Below are 20,383 nucleotides of genomic sequence, written 5' to 3'. Positions count from 1 at the left end.
TTGGCTCGTTCTAGTGACGTCATTTGTGATGTTCGATGCTGTTCTTGTGTTGATGTCACTGTCATGAAGTCTTCTTTGTAGGATGTCACTAAAGATGAATATTCAAAGATCACTTCATCTGATGTCAATCTTTACATATCTTTGTTTTGCGTTTATGACCTTAAGAAAATGCTCACAATTTCGTTCTTGTTATAATGTTGCTAATAACATACAATATTGTGCTCGTCCAGGTGAAGTAAGGTATAAGATGTGTATTCGTTCAGTTGTGTGAAAATGTTTTTGCATAAATAGTTATCACAAGAGCCGTTTTCTAAGTTTGTTAACACTGATAGAACTCCGAGCCATTTCCTTCATCTGTCACAACCAGCGATTTTTCAAATCTAGAGTTCTCTAACTCGCACTGTTATAACTGGATTAGAATTCCAATCAGCAACCCATTTTCTATGTTCTGTCGATGCTTTCTCATGGTGAGACATGATAATTCTGTATATCAGTTTTATTCCTCTGATACTTTATATTATCTCCAGGTCTTATCAAATCCAGACAGTCCATTTGTGTCTTGTGACGAGCACCTTACACGAACACTATGCTCCTAGTGTTCTCGTAGATCCGTGACGTCATAGCCTACCAGCTAATAAGCAATAGACAAAGAACACGAAAATAGATAGACGTGTGTTATAGATCCATTAGATAGCTGCGTGTCATCGGGAATCTATGTGATCAATAGAATGAATCTCTTCTCATCAGCTATATTATTTGAGCTGTGTCTGTCATATATCAAGAAAAGTTAAAAGTAAATAGTACATTAAGTATTCATACTGGAATTAAGGGATACTAAACAATTTAACTTTACATCGAAGGAAATACATGTACTTGTCTAAAAGTGTTTTCAAATCTAATTTTTCATATTCTTTTAGCTATTCCTCGCATATAGACCTCAGAGGAAGTGTATAATACTGAACACTACGTTAAACACAAACTGATAGAGTTATCAGAGTCGCGCATAACTGGGAAAACGTGTTAGATGGTAACTAAATACATGCCAACGTACAACGAAGAATTGTAAACATCAACTGATGTTTGGTCATAGAACAGGGAACAGATTTTTGCCTTAAAAGTTCAAAGCCGTTTAGACCTTCGCTAAGTTCACCAGAGAGAACTTATTCTTGGTAAAATAGAGCTATTGTACTGTTGATTGATCTCGCATCAGACGTATGAAAAATACATCAACCGATGTATAATGCATCGAAGAATTGTAGTTCACAGTACAATACAACTCTTGCTGTATCGGTTCATGTAACTTATAACCATTGGTTATATACCTTCAGTAATCAAGAAAGCATTTGAGATTTTAAATCATCTATGTCAAAGTCCCAACACAGTAAGAGTCATATTGATATCTATTTGCTATGTTTTTCACTTCTCAGAAAATTAGATTCTAGCATATTATTCCCTCTTAGCTTTATTGGCAAATGGTGTAATGTATTTGACAAATATTTGATGCAGAAATTTTGTTAGATTACATTTCTGGGAATTTTTTTTTTTATTCGTTTGTCATAGATATTGATGTTTGTTAGATGGTCGTAGTACAGATAGCCACTGAAACCTAGAAACCCACCTGAAGTAGAAACCTTTGTACTGGGCAAGTAGAGACCCGGCAGTTAGTTAGCATGAACTACGTTTGTTCTCGAGACCAGTGTGACGTAGAATGTCAGCCATAAATTATTTGCCATGATGGAGAAGGTCACCTCTGTATTGCTGGCTGGGTGGAGAGATGATGACGAAGCTGGAGATGAGAGATGTTTGTTGGAGGGGTGGTGTTTGTTGGGGAAGATGGTTGGAGGTGTGGTGTTTGTTGGGGAAGATGGTTGGAGGTGTGGTGTTTGTTGGGGAAGATGGTTGGAGGTGTGGTGTTTGTTGGGGAGATGGTTGGAGGTGTGGTGTTTGTTGGGGAGATGGTTGGAGGTGTGGTGTTTGTTGGGGAAGATGGTTGGAGGTGTGGTGTTTGTTGGGGAAGATGGTTGGAGGTGTGGTGTTTGTTGGGGAAGATGGTTGGAGGTGTGGTGTTTGTTGGGGAGATGGTTGGAGGTGTGGTGTTTGTTGGGGAGATGGTTGGAGGTGTGGTGTTTGTTGGGGAAGATGGTTGGAGGTGTGGTGTTTGTTGGGGAGATGGTTGGAGGTGTGGTGTTTGTTGGGGAAGATGGTTGGAGGTGTGGTGTTTGTTGGGGAAGATGGTTGGAGGTGTGGTGTTTGGTGGCAAAGATTGATGGAGGTGTGGTGTTTGATGGGGGAGATTGATGGAGGTGTGGTGTTTGATGGAGGAAAAACTGCGTTGTTTGATGGGGAATTCGTACTAGGTGGATCTTCTTTAGCTTTGATTATTACCATTAAGCAAACGATGAATATGAAGATATTTTGAACATAGAAAAAAGATATCAAAGGATAATGAAAAAGTCGAGAAGGAGCAAGTTAAAATGCATCCAACAGTAATAAGGCACTGTATTAGCAGAGAGAGAGAGAGAGAGAGAGAGAGAGAGAGAGAGAGAGAGAGAGACAGAGAGAGACCCAGACTCTGGCATCGATCACTGCGAGTCGATTGAAGGCTACGACATCAGAAAGTGTACACTGGTATTGGAGATATCGAACCCACAGCCCGGCCAAAACAATCAATCTTTCTCCTATGCTCTTGCGCGCTTATCATACACATTCGCAAGCATACACATACAATATTTACAAATTTATACATATGGATTTTGCCCCTCTGATTTTATTTTCAGTAACATGTTTCATCTACTCCATTTCATTTATATCTATCTATTCCTACATGCAATTTTTCCAACAGTGAAGAATATATTTCGTTTTACATTCATCCTCTCTACTCTAAAAATTCATTGCCACGATAGGAATAGAATAGTGTGTCCATAAATATTTTCATTTTCTAAGGCTGCTACGTGAAAGAAAACGTTTTATTATTCTTGGGTAACTTGTACATGTTGTCATCCCATTGAAGACTGTAGCAATTCATCAATTGTTAAACCTCGAAGTGCAGGTTTCTATAACTTTACACAAAATGATGCTGTTTCATCAGATTATTACGTAATAATAATCTGATGCATTATTTTCTTTTGCATTCAGAAATGAATGATTCTAAAAAAGTTCTTTTCTCCTTTTTGCTCCTACTTACAGTATTGTCCTACTGCCTCGCTTCTACTTTTCATCAACCCTTTTCTATTTAATCATCAGCCACTCTGTTTTCTAATGTCTCTAGACTTTGATTTATTATAAAATGTTAGAATGTGTCTCCCACGAATACATCCTGTATGCTGTAAGGAATGTTATATTGTACATTAACTGCGTCAGAATTGTTTATCAATTATTTTTTGTCATGTTTATGTAAACATCCTATATTGCATTTTTTTGTATCATGTGAGAACCATTGATTATACTTGCCTACCCAGTGGGACGAGGAAGTTTTGGGTCCTTGGGACCACGATGGCCTACATCTCGTCCCTCTACATCGATATATTTACCCACGTACGCTCTATACTTTCCTCCAGTTACCCCAACTATTGTATCCACTGTATGCTATATGCATATCACCCGCAACTACTGTACCTAAGATGTACTCTAGTCTTGATTCCATCAACCCCCTGTTATTGTAACCTTCACCCGCGATATTCCAGGCAACTCGTTCGACCTTGTAACTCTCCTCGTACATCATCCCGTTGTCAATTGAACTGATAAAAAGTTTTCATATCCTTATAAAGATTGAAAGGAAACCTACGTCAATTATCAGGGTATATATATATATATATATATATATATATATATATATATATATATATATATATACACACTGACTCGTTCAGTACTTTACTTGTACGTACTGAATAGAAAGAGCCAGCAGACTTCACACTGGTCTGTATATATCTAATCATATAAACTAATTTGTTAGGTGTATATGTATAGCCCAGACCAAAGCTTGTAGGGTGGTAAATGAAGTGAGATTTTACTGTTATATCGAAAACTGATGATAGCAACAACGAAAACGAAAATTTTCCGTGTATTCATAAATTATATCCATGACTGTGCTTAGCATGAGCGATATCATCAAACAGGAGGACCAGAATGCAAATTAAATGGAAACCAGCCAGTGGGATGTGTCTTTGAAAGATGTGTAAATATGGCTGGGGTTGAGCACGTACCACTAGAATGGAATATTAGAGAAATCTCGTGTCACTGAGGAACTAACATTGTGTAAATATAATTGACAGATTTGAAGTGGAAAGATCTGTCTTTCGAGTGTATGAATCTTGAATTACACCTGGGTTGAAATTGAGACAGCGGATCATTTTGAATATTAGTATTAATTGTAGTAGAAGTTGTAGTAGCTGTATTGCTGCTGCTCCTACTACTGTATTTGTAATGATAAAATGGTTATGATGTTGATGATGGTACAACTGATAATATTCCTCATGAAGGCGAAGACCGGAAACAAGTGAAGAGAGAGAGTGAGGGTAAAGTAAACACTCGCATCATTCGCCCATCTCACACGTCAATATGCAAATGTTAGTTGAGCACACAAAATTCATGCCAATAAAACTATTGCGAAGAAAAGTAAAGTTAATGGCGCGCTCGAGAAAATGGACCAATTTTACTAAGATTCTCAGTGTTTTGATCCTCATGGATACTTTATATCTGAAATATGATCCTGGGTCATTTAGTTATATGTACTCTGGTATATATGATCTAATAGGTAGATAGACTTTCATATGTCTATTGTCTATCTGGAAGTGGATATACATCGAAGACAATGTATAGATAATTGACGCAGTGACACGGTTGCCTTGTATTATATCACTAGAAGAATAATTACTGAAATATGCGAGACTTGTAATATACAACCTTGTAGGAATTCACGTATATGGATCGCATAACCTTACAGAAAAGTATATAACTATGAAAAGAGAAATGAACATATTTGAAATGTTAGTATCATAGCTAGATGGATTAATCTGGTCTCCATACAGGTGTCTGTTGAAGTGAAGTATATAATATATAATATATATAATTAGAAAAGCAAATGGATTTGTATGTAGCATTTATGGATCTGGAGAAGGCATATGATAGAGTTGATAGAGATGCTCTGTGGAAGGTATTAAGAATATATGGTGTGGGAGGCAAGTTGTTAGAAGCAGTGAAAAGTTTTTATCGAGGATTTAAGGCATGTGTACGTGTAGGAAGAGAGGAAAGTGATTGGTTCTCAGTGAATGTAGGTTTGCGGCAGGGGTGTGTGATGTCTCCATGGTTGTTTAATTTGTTTATGGATGGGGTTGTAAAGGAGGTAAATGCAAGAGTCCTGGAAAGAGGGGCAAGTATGAAGTCTGTTGGGGATGAGAGAGCTTGGGAAGTGAGTCAATTGTTGTTCGCTGATGATACAGCGCTGGTGGCTGATTCATGTGAGAAACTGCAGAAGCTGGTGACTGAGTTTGGTAAAGTGTGTGGAAGAAGAAAGTTGAGAGTAAATGTGAATAAGAGCAAGGTTATTAGGTACAGTAGGGGTGAGGGTCAAGTCAATTGGGAGGTGAGTTTTAATGGAGAAAAACTGGAGGAAGTGAAGTGTTTTAGATATCTGGGAGTGGATCTGTCAGCGGATGGAACCATGGAAGCGGAAGTGGATCATAGGGTGGGGGAGGGGGCGAAAATTTTGGGAGCCTTGAAAAATGTGTGGAAGTCGAGAACATTATCTCGGAAAGCAAAAATGGGTATGTTTGAGGGAATAGTGGTTCCAACAATGCTGTATGGTTGCGAGGCGTGGGCTATGGATAGAGATGTGCGCAGGAGGATGGATGTGCTGGAAATGAGATGTTTGAGGACAATGTGTGGTGTGAGGTGGTTTGATCGAGTAAGTAACGTAAGGGTAAGAGAGATGTGTGGAAATAAAAAGAGCGTGGTTGAGAGAGCAGAAGAGGGTGTTTTGAAATGGTTTGGGCACATGGAGAGAATGAGTGAGGAGAGATTGACCAAGAGGATATATGTGTCGGAGGTGGAGGGAACGAGGAGAAGAGGGAGACCAAATTGGAGGAGGAAAGATGGAGTGAAAAAGATTTTGTGTGATCGGGGGCCTGAACATGCAGGAGGGTGAAAGGAGGGCAAGAAATAGAGTGAATTGGAGTCATGTGGTATACAGGGGTTGACGTGCTGTCAGTGGATTGAAGCAAGGCATGTGAAGCGTCTGGGGTAAACCATGGAAAGCTGTGTAGGTATGTATATTTGCGTGTGTGGACGTGTGTATGTACATGTGTATGGGGGGGGGGGGGTTGGGCCATTTCTTTCGTCTGTTTCCTTGCGCTACCTCGCAAACGCGGGAGACAGCGACAAAGTATAAAAAAAAAAAAAAAAAAAAAAAATATAATGTAATTACCACCTACAATTAGGGTTTATCGCTTGTTAATCGTTTTCCCCAGGGATGTTAAATTGCTTGTCTCATCTTGATCCAAGGATGCTAATTCAATTTAGGTTATAAATTTGTCATGATCCTTCTTTAGCCCCAGATGGTTCACTAGTATGCCTGGACCAGCTGCCTCAGGTGGTGGCGTCCTTAATCAAAGGCCACTTGTAATGAGGAGAATCATCATTTAACGAAATTCTTAATTTTGAGTTTTTAGGGATTTAAGTATTATACAAACCTATGACTTCTTTTAAGGGAAATTCGTAGCTTCGAGGCTGCACTCCAAACAGGAGCAGGAGAACGATGAACTCTTGAGCGAGTGTTTCTCGACGAGACTGGACCCAAGTGATGGTGGTACAATCTCTCCAAAGGAGGTGTCTTTTATCCGTGGTGTAATCATTAGCGCGCGGAGTCCGGTAGTATCGAGAGAGAGAGAGAGAGAGAGAGAGAGAGAGAGAGAGAGAGAGAGAGAGAGAGAGAGAGAGAGAGAGAGAGAGAGAGAGAGAGACGCCCTGGCTCAGTTGGTATCTGGCCACCAAAGCGTTCACTTCTCCGCTGTACCAAGTTTCTGAACGCTCACCATGCGTTCACTTTAACTTACACTCTCACTTAAGCGTAATTTAAGTGCAAGCTTAGTTATAAGCGAGTTCTTAGCCTGAAGGACAAGTGTCAGAATATACAATAAACTGGTAACACTTTTTTGACTTGAATTAGTGTGTCCCTTAAGTGAGTGTGAACTTAAGTGGCTTCTTATAAGTGAACTTTTCAACCTTTAAGTGACAATCAGTTATTACTTTATTTGGTTGTTCCCAAAGCTTAATAAGCGCCATGTTAAGTAAACCTTTTCATATAACCACCTTTAAAAGCTTAATGAGTTCAGTGCCAAATACTAGGCAAGTCTGTGGTAGGGAGGTTTTATTCTTTGACGTTTGTGTAAAACATTTTGCCATTTACACAGGGTGTAAATTACACACTCGGTCAGGAATACTTTAATATTTTCTCTCGTAAGAAAAGTTTGGTGAGAATTTTTGGTCGTTTAAACACCCCTAATTAGGTGTTGACTTAAAAATGGAAATCTCATAATTTTTATAACAACACCCCCGTTTTTGAAGGAGGTTTACATGCTCATGGCTTTTTTTTTATATATACATTTTCGTTTTTGGTAAATACTTGTTATTACGAAAAAATGTATTTTGTATTCAAATTGATCTTGATATTTTTGTCCATTTAGTTTTACCACTGGATTTACGTACATGGTTATTTTCATAATTGTATCCTCTCTCTCTCTCTCTCTCTCTCTCTCTCTCTCTCTCTCTCTCTCTCTCTCTCTCCTCTGATAGATTTAATCCAAGCGAGAGAGAGTAGATTTTCTCAAGAGATATCTATACGCATGATGCATAGTTTAGATACTATCCATGTAAGAGATAATTCTATCCATGAATATTAAAGCGTTCATCTCTTCTTATCGTTAATTGACAGCATTAACATTAACACAGTTTACCGCTGAATGATTAACATATATATTGGAATATCACCTGAGGAATGTCTCAAACCTTCATTAAGAAGTCATTAAAACTTGTTAATTAAGGTACCACCAGTAGCATCGTTACAGTGGTACACATGATATTGACAGTCTTCATATTCTTTCCTTCACTTCTTTCATTTCAATCTTTTTCTTTTCCCTGTTCTTTATCTTTCACATCTTTACATCATTTTGCGTCTCTGTCTACCAAGGCTTTTATACTTTTTTCTTTCGTTTGTCTTTTTTTCTTCGTGTTAGTCATCCTCCTCGTGCGGGGGGGGGGGGGGGGGGGGAGAGAGAGAGAGAGAGAGAGAGAGAGAGAGAGAGAGAGAGAGAGAGAGAGGTGATTTATACGAAATAACTTCGTTCATAATAACACCCATTAGACAATGGCTTAACTCTTCTCGTTAATCATCCTGTAAATGACAGTTTAGGCGTCTTTCGTCCTTGCATTCATATCTCAATGGTAGGAAACTGCCATAGATGCATCTAATTATCTTCACTTGAAAAAAGTGGTAACCCACACATCCATCCGTTGCTATGGGTCACGTGTACAAATTCAGTTCATGGAGTCGATGTATTCACAAACCTTCCTTAATTCTTATATCCAATGATTTTGATAAGGAATTTTATATTGCTATAACTCATTTTTCAACGAAGCGAAATATGAAATTAGTGATTATAGTAATGTATTCGTTCCTTTGTATCGGGAAAAATACTAACTAGATTTCATCTATTTAGAAGAAGCATGGAAAACAACTCTATAAATGAACTATTTGTCTTCTTCCATTAATTAAACGAACAATAGGTGTCAATGGAACGAGTCTCGTGGAAATGGATTAGCCCCCCTTCCCAGCTGGCGCTTCAGGTACTAAATGGAAGGGAAGGGGGGCAAAAAAAAATAATGGTATGGTGAAGTTAATGGGCCGTGCTGTTGGCTGGATTAATGGGTCAGGCATAGCCAGACGCTTGGCGAGATGAATAAGGGTTGTGTAAACAACGCCATTAAGTGTTAATTGATATTGGAATGGTTTAGGTAAGTGATGAGACGATTGTTAGAAAGGGAGACACAGGTGGTAAGCTTAGAGGGAAGAGATAGTTAATGGTAAGGGGGCTGTTGGGTTAGAGTACCTCTCTCTCTCTCTCTCTCTCTCTCTCTCTCTCTCTCTCTCTCTCTCTCCAAGATCGACCATATTCACTTGAGGGGGAGAAAAAGATGATATAAGAAAATGATCCTGTAGGGCGATTCCCTCCAGATATGCAAATGGATATCCACCCTAACGGTCAATACTCGTTATGAGACTCTAGGGTTTGCAGGGCTCGCGTCACTGGTCTTGGCAGGGTGATAGAGGCTCTAGAACTCGTCTCTAGCATCCTAGAGTGTCGGTCAAGGGGGAGAGCTCTAGGAGTCGTCTCGTCGATCAAAGGAAGTAGATCTAGGACGCTCTTCTCTATGACCCCGGGTAAGAGAGAGAGAGAGAGAGAGAGAGAGAGAGAGAGAGAGAGAGAGAGAGAGAGAGAGAGAGAGAGAGAGAGAGAGAGAGAGAGAGACTGAGACTTCAAAACTTCCTCCAAATATTTTTTCTTATATTCGTCGTGATTAATTGCGAGTCTTGGTCAAAAGGAAAATGTCCTTTTCATTACATGTGAAAAGACGTTCGCCACATGGGCCCGTGATGAGGCCAGGAGAAGGCTTGCCTCGCCAGTAAGTGAACACATTCTCCTGCTCAATGTGAACACTAATTGAGCACTCGAGAATGTCCTCTTTTTTTTTTTTCCTCCAATCTAAATTAGAATAACGAAGCTTTTGACATGTACGCAGACCTGGACGATTCATAAATATATGTAGAAGAAAAGAATATTGTGGAAATAGTGTTAAAAAAAACATTATTTTATTTTCGAACTTAAAAGAAATGTTTTACATGGAATATATCTATTTTCCACATGTCAACAACATGGGTCGGGCATTTCCACTCTTCGCTCAGGCATTGATTATTGGAGTGTCGTTGACCGACTATACGTCTCGGCAGGACTTGATTCGAACCATATGAATCCTGAAGCAATCTCATTCAGAACGCAGTGGGTGTTCCCTCTGTTTATCGAGCCGAACCCCTAGTGGTTCAGAATATTGAGACTTCAACCCCGTCTCGGATCTTATATAACGCTTCGGTTCATTATGAAAAAGTTCTCATGTATAAAATATGACTTAGATCAATAGGCAACTTCATTTTTTCAGCTGGAGGTTCGTATTTCATGCTTCGAATGAAACTAAAGTGCTTCGGGTGGGTCTGAAGTATTTTCGCTCGAGAAAAAAAAATGCTTCAGATGAATGTAAAAGTCCGGATGGGTTGAAAAACATTGCTTACTAGCGGGAAAAGAGCTGTGTGTGCAACGTACTCCAGCTCTGTGTTGAAAACGCACTGAAATGATATATAAACTTTTTCATCAAAAAGTTTGTCAATTTCTCTCTCTCTCTCTCTCTCTCTCTCTCTCTCTCTCTCTCTACTTCGACGACGTACAGTCATACAGAAGCCTAAACGATGGTATACGTTACCACTTGCCGTTTTACTTTATATATATATATATATATATATATATATATATATATATATAGAATATATATATATATATATATATATATATATATATATATATATATATATATATATAGAATAATGTATCATAAAATTTAGGGCTTCTATTCTGTCATTCTGAGAGAGAGAGAGAGAGAGAGAGAGAGAGAGAGAGAGAGAGAGAGAGAGAGAGAGAGAGAGAGAGGATAGGGGAGAATTTTATGAATCCCAAGATGGTAAAGCCATTAATAATCTCTTGACGCTCAGGATCACATTATTGATAATGGGTAAGGGGGGAGGGTAAGGGGGGAGGGTGGTTGGTTGGCGAAGGGTAGGGGCTGTGTCCCTTAGTAAGGGAAGGTGGGGGGGAGGGGGGAAGGTAGGGGAGAGGAGGGAAGTCGTTGATTAATGATGTAGAGGCAGTGGGTTGTCTGGGGTGGGTGTGGAGGCGGGGGTGGTCGGATGGTCTTCTTGGTTAGGTGGAGTAGGAGAGTGTTGGAGAGACGGTGGAGGTGTGGTGGAAAGAGGGAGATAATGGTGTATTGAGAGAGAGAGAGAGATAGAGATAGAGAGAGAGAGAGAGAGAGAGAGAGAGAGAGAGAGAGAGAGAGAGAGAGAGAGAGAGAGAGAGAGAGAGACGATCAACAATTCCACTGAAAATGGTAAATATACAAGACGGATTAGAGAAATGACTGGATGTTGAGGTAGGAGACGTGTGTGTGTGTGTGTGTGTGTGTGTAATATCAAGTGATGCTAATACATCTGTATCGCCAAAGAAGGCCGGTTTGGTCCACTAGGGTGCAGGAGTGTGTGTTAGAGGTGTGGTCACTGTTCTTTAGGATGGGAAGTCTGACCTTAATTGTCACCTGTCACATGAGGAGGAGGTTGGCCCTTGTCGGTGGTGGAGATGCTACATGTGGTGGTGGAGAGACTCTTTAGTGGTGGTGATGGAGATTATGGTAGCATTGGTTACGGTGGTAGCATGGTGATGATAGAACCATACAAGTGGAAGGCTAGTCATTCTCACCATACACCATCATACACGCAAGTTAAATCAATATCTGCCAAGAAATGTTTCTTTAGAAAATGGATTCGAGAAAATCTATACAGAAAAATGACCCATGGATTCTGTGTTGTTTCTTTGTCAGTAAGAAGGCTCCTTGATCCTCCAGTTCATCCAGGGGATTTAAAACTCTTCCAAGGTTTCCTTGTGTTTGTTTCTTCGTATATTTCTTCGAGTTTGTTGGTTGTGTGAGTTGTTGCTTGCTTAATTGTGTGGTTTTTTTAGCTATACAATTTTACTGGCTTTGCATATGTTATGTTTGTTTATAGGGATACAGTAGGAGTGTGATAAAGGGGGCAGGATAAACAAATCTATGTAAACATTTGAGGGACACTTTACTGGTTATTGATAATGTTTACAATGTTTGGTATGGAGAGATTCTTGCAGCGGTCTGTAGGATGGGATCAGTGCGGTTGTGGTGACGAACTGCAGCTTAGGGTACGAGGGATATCAGTTGGCAGGTGGTAACGGTGGCGAGGATTTTGCAATGGTTTCTTTACGTCGGTGAGTTGAGGATGACCATGCGGGGGAGGGGTTTGCACGAGGTTTGAAATAATGGAAATTGTGTAGATGTTCTTGTCTTAAGGTGTCAAAGTGTACCGAACCTAAGAAGATTGTGGGGTTGGTAGCTGGAGGATTTCTGTGATGAAACTGACGTGTTCCCAGGAGTTTGTTTATCGTCCAGACTGACGGCGAGAGAATCTTGGTGGAGTGAATATCTTGGAGGGGGACGTGACCTAGTGTGACAGTAGGGGGTGGGACTTGGTCAGAAGCGAGGGCGTGGTGTGTTAGATGATGACGTGGATGGTGGTAGTCAAGTTCTCTGAGGCTGGTATAGATGACCTGGAAGGCTATTTGTGGTCAAGATACACCAAGGTTCCATCTTTGTCCCCTGCTGGACGCCAGAGCTGAGGGACTGGAAGGTGGTGCTGGCATCTCTGGAACGTAGACGTGGACGACCCTCACTGAGGAAGTCTGGAAGCTACAGCCTAATTTGATGGCTTTATTGACGATTACGTTAGGGTCGACTAGGTCGAAAGCTTCAATTAAGTCGACGAAGGTGTAAACCATAGAGCTCTTACGTCTTGCTGGGTTGTGCGTGTATGCGAGTATATCACTTGTGTGTGGCCGTGTTTATTCCCTGTGGCCACGTTCGTTATATCAATCTGTGCGTCACACAAACATCACACCATCCAATTATAATTATTATAATTACAAACATCCTACAGAAGACCAGACTCTTCTGTCCGATTTTAATATCTCCGAGACTCACCAGAGGGCTTGTTTTGCCATATAATTATTCCCAACCGTAAATATGGCCAAACTAGGATAACGACCGAGCAAACGTATTGACCAATGACGTCCAACGAAGCCTCTGATTGGCTACTCTTATTGCCAATCGGCGGCTGTGATGTCTATGTAAACTTGAGTTACGTTATAAAGTTTCGTTTTTTCTTTGAATTTTTCATGCGATCAAGTGTATTTCACGGGCAGTTTAGCTGTATACACTTACCTTCATTACGGCAGTACGATCTTGAAACATGACGCATACGATCCTTGAGCGTGACGTGTACGACGGTACGACCCTTCAGCATGATGGAACAACCCTTGAGTAGGACAACGTGGACCCTGGCCTGACCCAGGGTCACGATACCCAAGGGTCATCCCGTAATGTTTATTGGTAGTACATTTGTAAATAAGGGATTACATAATGTCATTGTCATAATCCTTCACTATTTGACCCAATCTTCCTGGGAGAAAAGATTTGCATATTACCTTAAGTTAACAAACTCCAAATCCAGTTTACCTGCGTCATAAACTCTGAAACACACAAATGATTAGGAACATTCAAAATTTTCCCTCCTTAAGCTAACGGACAGAGGATTGAGGCCAAGGCACTAAGGACTAAAGATAAGGGATTTGAATACGAATGCTAAGGGATTGAGGGATAAAGCTAAGAGCAAAGGACTAAAGCTAAGGAATTAAGGACAGCAGCTTAGGAACTGAAGACTAAAGTTATAGGATTTTGGGGCAAAAGTTAGGGGGACTGAAAATTGATTTTTAATTTATCGTAGATGAACCATTTTTACAAGAATTCTCAACGTTTTCCCTTATTTTACCTACAGAAATAAGAGCAGACGTTCAAATTATGTAAAAAAAAATTAGACAAAAAAATTTGACATTGAAAAAAGGTGATGAAAACTATCTTAAATGAAAGTAGTAATAAAGGAAACACAATCAGTGTAAGGAAGTGTTTCAATACAGGAGGGGAGAAACATTAATTTCTCACCGATAAAAGGTCAATTTCTCAGACATGTTTGGAAGCAACAAGAAAGGTGAGTTGTCAGTATGTACCTAATTGGTTGAGCTTAACTACCAGTGTCATTAATACACCTTACGTCGTCTTACAACCCCTTGAAAAATCTTGACCACGTGATCAAGGTGTTTCAAATTAACGTTAAAATCATATTCGGTGTTATTACACACACACACACACACACACACACACACACACACACACACACACACACACACAGTAATCACATTCTTCACACCAAAGGTGTTTACCAACATACCCTCTTATCACCTGGATCTGCTTTAGCTTTTAGCGTCTAGAAATATTTAGGTGTGGATTCTAAGCATATTACCACCACCACCTTCTCTGTCTCTCACTCTTGTACACTGTCTGGGAAAATTGGATCTCTGTCATCAAGATTCATGAGATGGTAAATCATTAAAGTTAAGGATTGTCAAGATATAACCACTCTCGTTTTCTCTTAAGCGACCATTTATGAGAGAAGATGTAATGCTGGGCTAATACATTTTATTGGAAACTAAAGCAAATATCTACACACACACACACACACACACACACACACTAGAGGAGGGCTGTCATAAAACAAAAAGGATTAAAGATTTATAGTGAACCGTGGCAGACACTTATCGTACAGTTATGAGAGAAATGATGATGCTAGAACATTATTTGATGTTCTCGTAGATATTTAGGTGGAGTTGTTTGATGAAAGTTCTAAACAGAATTTGCCTTTGATTTACTTTATTCATCTAGTCTCTCTCTCTCTCTCTCTCTCTCTCTCTCTCTCTCTCTCTCTCTCTCTCTCTCTGCCTGTATGTATATAAATCATATCCTATAATATCAAATCCTGTAAAGGGAATAGGGAACACCCTTCCTCAGTCATTTTCTTTCGCTTGCGTCTGCCATTACTATGGACCTGTGTGTGGGTGTGTGTGTGCGAGGCGTGGGGAACATATTGTTGCAGTGTAAGGTAAATCCTGATGAATATAGGTCACTTGTCAGGCCTGAGGTCGTGTGGTTGGTGGGACGTGTCCAGGGAAGCAGTGAGAACCGTTCCTCACTTTTCAACATAACATTAACTCTCAGTGAAGCTACAAGGGTAAAATATTCCTTTCTTTCTCTAGAAATCTTTTATTTTCTCAACTATATTTCAATAAACGTATTTCTATAAGCTTTATGATTTTGACTTGTATACTTTAACATTCATGTACGACAATGTAAGCCCACATGTATAAACTAAAGATATATATATATATATATATATATATATATATATATATATATATATATATATATATATATATATATATATACAATGAAAAAGCGTAGTTACACCTGAAGTAATACAAGATAATGGAACACGGGTCGTGGTGTCCGTAGACTTTCGCTCGTAATTAAGTTACTGGGGTCAGCTGACGCGGTGTTGAGGGAAATTAAATAGTACTGTAGTAGAACATGGGCCGTGGGGTAGTCCCTGAAGGGGTTTATGGGAGATTAACTACACTACAATATGGTAAACTTTACTCGTTTTAGTTCAGGGAAAATTTTTACATTTTCGAGGGTGGACTATTTTGCATTTTTTTGTATTGATTTCTCTTTCTGCTTTTTTTTTTTTTTTTTTATTATTCTACTCTTCCTCATTCGCTACCTAAATATTGTCATTAATAGTATAAGCTTATCTTTGTAAAGAATCGATCGCATATTCTTTCCATGTGTAAACAATGGACAACAAATGCACATTACAATAACGGACCTTACACTGGCAGGGACACGGACCTCACACTGGCAGGGACACGGACCTCACACTGGCAGGGACACTGACCCGACACTGGCAGGGACACTGACCCGACACTGGCAGGGACACTGACCCGACACTGGCAGGGACACTGACCCGACACTGGCAGGGACACTGACCCGACACTGGCAGGGACACGGACCCGACACTGGCAGGGACACTGACCCGACACTGGCAGGGACACTGACCCGACACTGGCAGGGACACTGACCCGACACTGGCAGGGACACTGACCCGACACTGGCAGGGACACTGACCCGACACTGGCAGGGACACTGACCCGACACTGGCAGGGACACTGACCCGACACTGGCAGGGACACTGACCCGACACTGGCAGGGACACGGACTTTACTCTGTGGGGAATTTAACAATTGTGGATATGGAATAGCTAGTCATAAGATTAATTATACACTATACAACATCCCTAGTGCATAGGAAGCAGATGATGATGACTTACATGTGGGGTTACCATGACACTAATGCAAGATAAAGCAGTGAACCAAACGACCGATTTCTATACACTGTTTCTAACTCTCTTCCTTCAAAAATTTCTCATACAAGACATCCTCCAAGATCCCCTCCCTTGCCCACACGTCTTCAAACAACATTTTGGTTCATAGCAACATGGAAGAGACCTGAGTATTGCCCTTTATCTCCATATTATTAGATATCAAATCTAACCACGAAAACCCTCGATCACAAATCTGTGATATGTTCAGATTTAACTTTAATATGTATTCGTCATTCTACACTGACCAGTGGATGATGAGAATTGATCATATGATTATGAATATAAATGATCGATCATGAAATACTGAAAAACTGAATTTGAAATAATGATTTCGTTGTCCTTCAAGGATTATAATGGACCCACTTCATGATAAGGCTCATGTCTTTGAAGATGATTAAGTTTGAGGGAGTTTTTATCTTTTCAGTATAACGAGGTAGAAGAGGCTGATAACAGGGAAGAAACACTAGAGCAAGGGAGGGTGAAATAGAAGAGAAGATACCGATATTGAAGAGGATGAAGGAAAACAAAGCATAAAAGAAATGAAACATATAGAGGAAAAAAAAGGAGAAATTGATGATAGTCGTAAACAGGAAGAGTACATCTTGAGTGAGACTACTTAAAGAAATGCCACATATAATTTTCATTATACATAACTTGCATTTCATTAATTTTTGAAGAAAATGCAAAGAATATATAGAAGAATTAATTAAAAAAAGATAATGAAAATGTATCAAGCTATAGAGGATATTTCATAGCAACAGAATTCTGTAATTTGTTTACAACATAATTGATGTTTGATAGATATAATCTAAGATGAAAAAAAAAGATAAAAGAATGATAGTGTTAAGTCTGTCAGAAAGATTCTTAGGTGCTTTGTTCATATAGACACAGTGGCTTATGAGTTTCAAACAAGTTCGTTCACATTCTGGCCACCGTGTTTGAAAACTCGACGAAGGACTTTGAAAAATGTTCTATTTTCCCTTGAAAATTGCCACATAAGTTTAAGATGAGAGAGTGCGTGTGGTGGAGTGTGTGTACAGATATGCACTCACAAGCTTGAGTGGGTCACTTTGTACACACTCGCACACGCTTCATCCCTAATACAGGACAACTAGATATAACTTGTTGGATGAACACAGGATTCTCAATGTTCCTTAATTCTACTATCATTTTAATCTTTCAGAGACAGACACACACACACACACACACACACACACACACACACACACACACTCACTCTCGGTTCCTTCATCTATGTTCCTATCCATCAATTAGCCCATCAATTCATCAATCGGTCCACCTTTTTGACCTTTCCATCCTCATTCACTTCTAACCCACTCAAGTCGAGATATGGAATCGTAAATCAATTTCCGTGCGTCTGAACTGTCCGATTCCCTACTCTCGCTTACTCAATGTTCGTCTATAGCTCAAAGCTGTAATATTAATGGGCCCCCCTTCACCCCCAGCCTTGGTGACTCCCTAACCACCATGAGAGAGAGAGAGAGTTTCATTGCATACCATCGCTATCGTACAACACTCACATTTCATCATATATCAGCACTATTCATCATCAATTGAAAATCTTCTATGATAACCACTACACAACATAGGGTCAGAGAGAAGGCTTTCAACACCAGATATGTTATTCAATTCACCTTTGACCACTGCAGAGACTGACAAAGACAACACAGGAACAAGACAAAGGTAAACTGAAAAAAATGTGGGAGACACCAGTAGAAATGTCCTCTGTATTTACCAGTGATGAAAGTGACTGTATTTTCGAATTTCTACCCAATCTGTTGCAAATATTTTAAGGTTGTGCGTGACCTTTGACCCTGTAATAGCCACCATTAAAAGGTAGCGATTTTTTTGGTGTAATGGATGAAGACATGTGTCCTACAGACATCTGAAAAACATTATATAATTGATTACCTAATTGTAATTACCCATTCATACGGTGTGGGGAGGGAGTTCTGCAGTGTGTGTGTGTGTGTGTGTGTGTGTGTGTGTGGTGCTTGCATACGTACATGTAAAGCTAATGTACAAATCTATCCCCCGTTATATATGGGTTTGTATCTTCATCTACGTAACTATGGTAATCCACTCTTCTGTCTTTATCTGCTTCTGTTCAGCTTTTTTCCTATGCGTAAAGAAATGTTTTTTTCGTGTATAGGCATATCTACTTTTGTCTTTCATTCCAATTCTACTAGTAAAACGTATGATATTCCATCTTTGTTACGGTTTCAGTCTCTTTACGTATTCGTTATAGATTTATTCACAGCAATTTGCATATGTTCCGTCTTTTTAATGGCCGTTCCCCGGCATCAGCGCATTTAAATTTCATGTATTACGTCTGCTGACGGCATGCACAGCAGATATATACCCAGGCAGAATCGTGAAATAATCAGTAAAAAAAGTTCCCCAGTTGCTGAAGCCTGTAATTCGTTCATTTACTGCTAATTCCATTCCATGATTTACCCATTTATGGCCTATCACAATGCCCAGTTTCTCCGGTAATCATCTTGTTAATTTAGTATCATTTACTTGTTAGATTCTACAAGGGATTGACTAGACTCTTGTTCAACAAATTTTGATAAACTCGTTCATTAATTGATGGTGGTACTTCTCACTTCACCATTAAAACGAGAGGGACAACCATTTAAAACGTTTTTGGTCAAGAGTTTTTACACTTTCACGAATGTGTTTCTTTGTTTCTTCATCCATTCAAACGTTATGCACGACAATTGGTCAATCAGATGCCAGATCTTATTCCCCCAGTAACTCTTCCATTGCCTCAGCAACCCAAAAAACAAACCAGTCAACGATATATCGAGATTAATTTACTTCAGTTGGGCTACGCATTCTGTTTGTGAGGCTAAACCTGAACCCTTCGTCAACTTTAAATATCAATTTCTCTCTCAATCGTACACACAAATAACATCTTTATAAATCTTACACTGATATTGTAGTCTTTGTAAATTCCATGATATCATTTTTCTACGATTTTCCTGCGTAGAGAGAGAGAGAGAGAGAGAGAGAGAGAGAGAGAGAGAGAGAGAGAGAGAGAATTACAATGACTTGTATCATCGTAAGATACAATAATTGTAAGATAGCAAGTATTCTACTATCCACATGGATATCATCGATAAAGATAGAACATATGTAACTGGGATTATATTTATAGATATAGGACCAAAAGAAAAATATGACGTAAAGCAGACCTGTCCTCCTTTTGGAGGAGAAAATGATTTAAAGACGGGAGAGACAATTTCAGTTTGACACCGAATAAAACTTTTCTCACAATTTCATGGACTGAGAGAGATAAGTGAGTTAGCCGGAGCCATCTGTCACTCTCTGTCTGTGGGCTATACAGTTCGTCTATCTGTATCTCTTTTTCTATATACCTCATTATCTATTCAGTCTTTTTATAGTTATACTACTATATATCACTATGCCTGGCCCATTTGTTCCTCTTGTTCTTAACAGGGAAATCTCGAATTTTACTGTTAAAGTAATGGACGTGAACATACCTTGAAAAAGCTTTAGCAAAACTTTCTAAGTAGTAGATGGAACATATATGCCAGTGCCCAGTACACTTTTCCTTCTAAGGCGAAACCAAAATGGTGGAACGATGAAACATGCAAGTGCCTTCTATCAAGGACAGTAGCACATAAGGAGCTCGAGGAGACCAATAACTAAACATGATAAGAGTAAATTATGTGGAACAACCAAAACATACAACAAAGTAGCCTTCATTATAAAGCTTCGATATTGCAAATGTCTGACAAATTTCTTAGATATTTTTTTTTCGAAATAATACATATGTCCATTTCAAATAAAGCAGTTGGTACATCTATTTTGATTTTGTCATTCGATAAAGTTTGGCATCCATAGTTACTAACAAAATTTAAGATGCATAGTATAGATGGGTTGTACTTCTTTGGTTTTGCTGACAAGCCACAAAATAGTAGTGATTGATGGTCAGGCCTCAAAATGGTTGGGTGTAAGAAGTGGTGTGACACAGGGATTAGTCTTAGGAGTGGCTGCATTGTAACATATTAAAATTTGCAAACTATGCCGAACTAGAAAATGAGTTTACAGCTAAACTTTGAACATCTGATGCTTCAAAGTGACACAAACTGATGAACTGGG

At 39.4% G+C, this 20,383-nt stretch overlaps 1 protein-coding gene across 6 annotated transcripts in view; it reads left to right on the top strand.

Moving 5' to 3' along the window:
• Positions 1-20,383, top strand: part of LOC139751225 (Kv channel-interacting protein 4-like) — a 196,255-nt gene that overhangs the window by 86,729 nt on the left and 89,143 nt on the right. The window lies entirely within an intron of this gene.

Source organism: Panulirus ornatus, chromosome 11, assembly GCF_036320965.1.
Source record: "Panulirus ornatus isolate Po-2019 chromosome 11, ASM3632096v1, whole genome shotgun sequence".
In the NCBI taxonomy this organism is placed as follows: Eukaryota; Metazoa; Arthropoda; class Malacostraca; order Decapoda; family Palinuridae; genus Panulirus; species Panulirus ornatus.
This window is presented reverse-complemented; position numbering and strand designations above follow the sequence as displayed.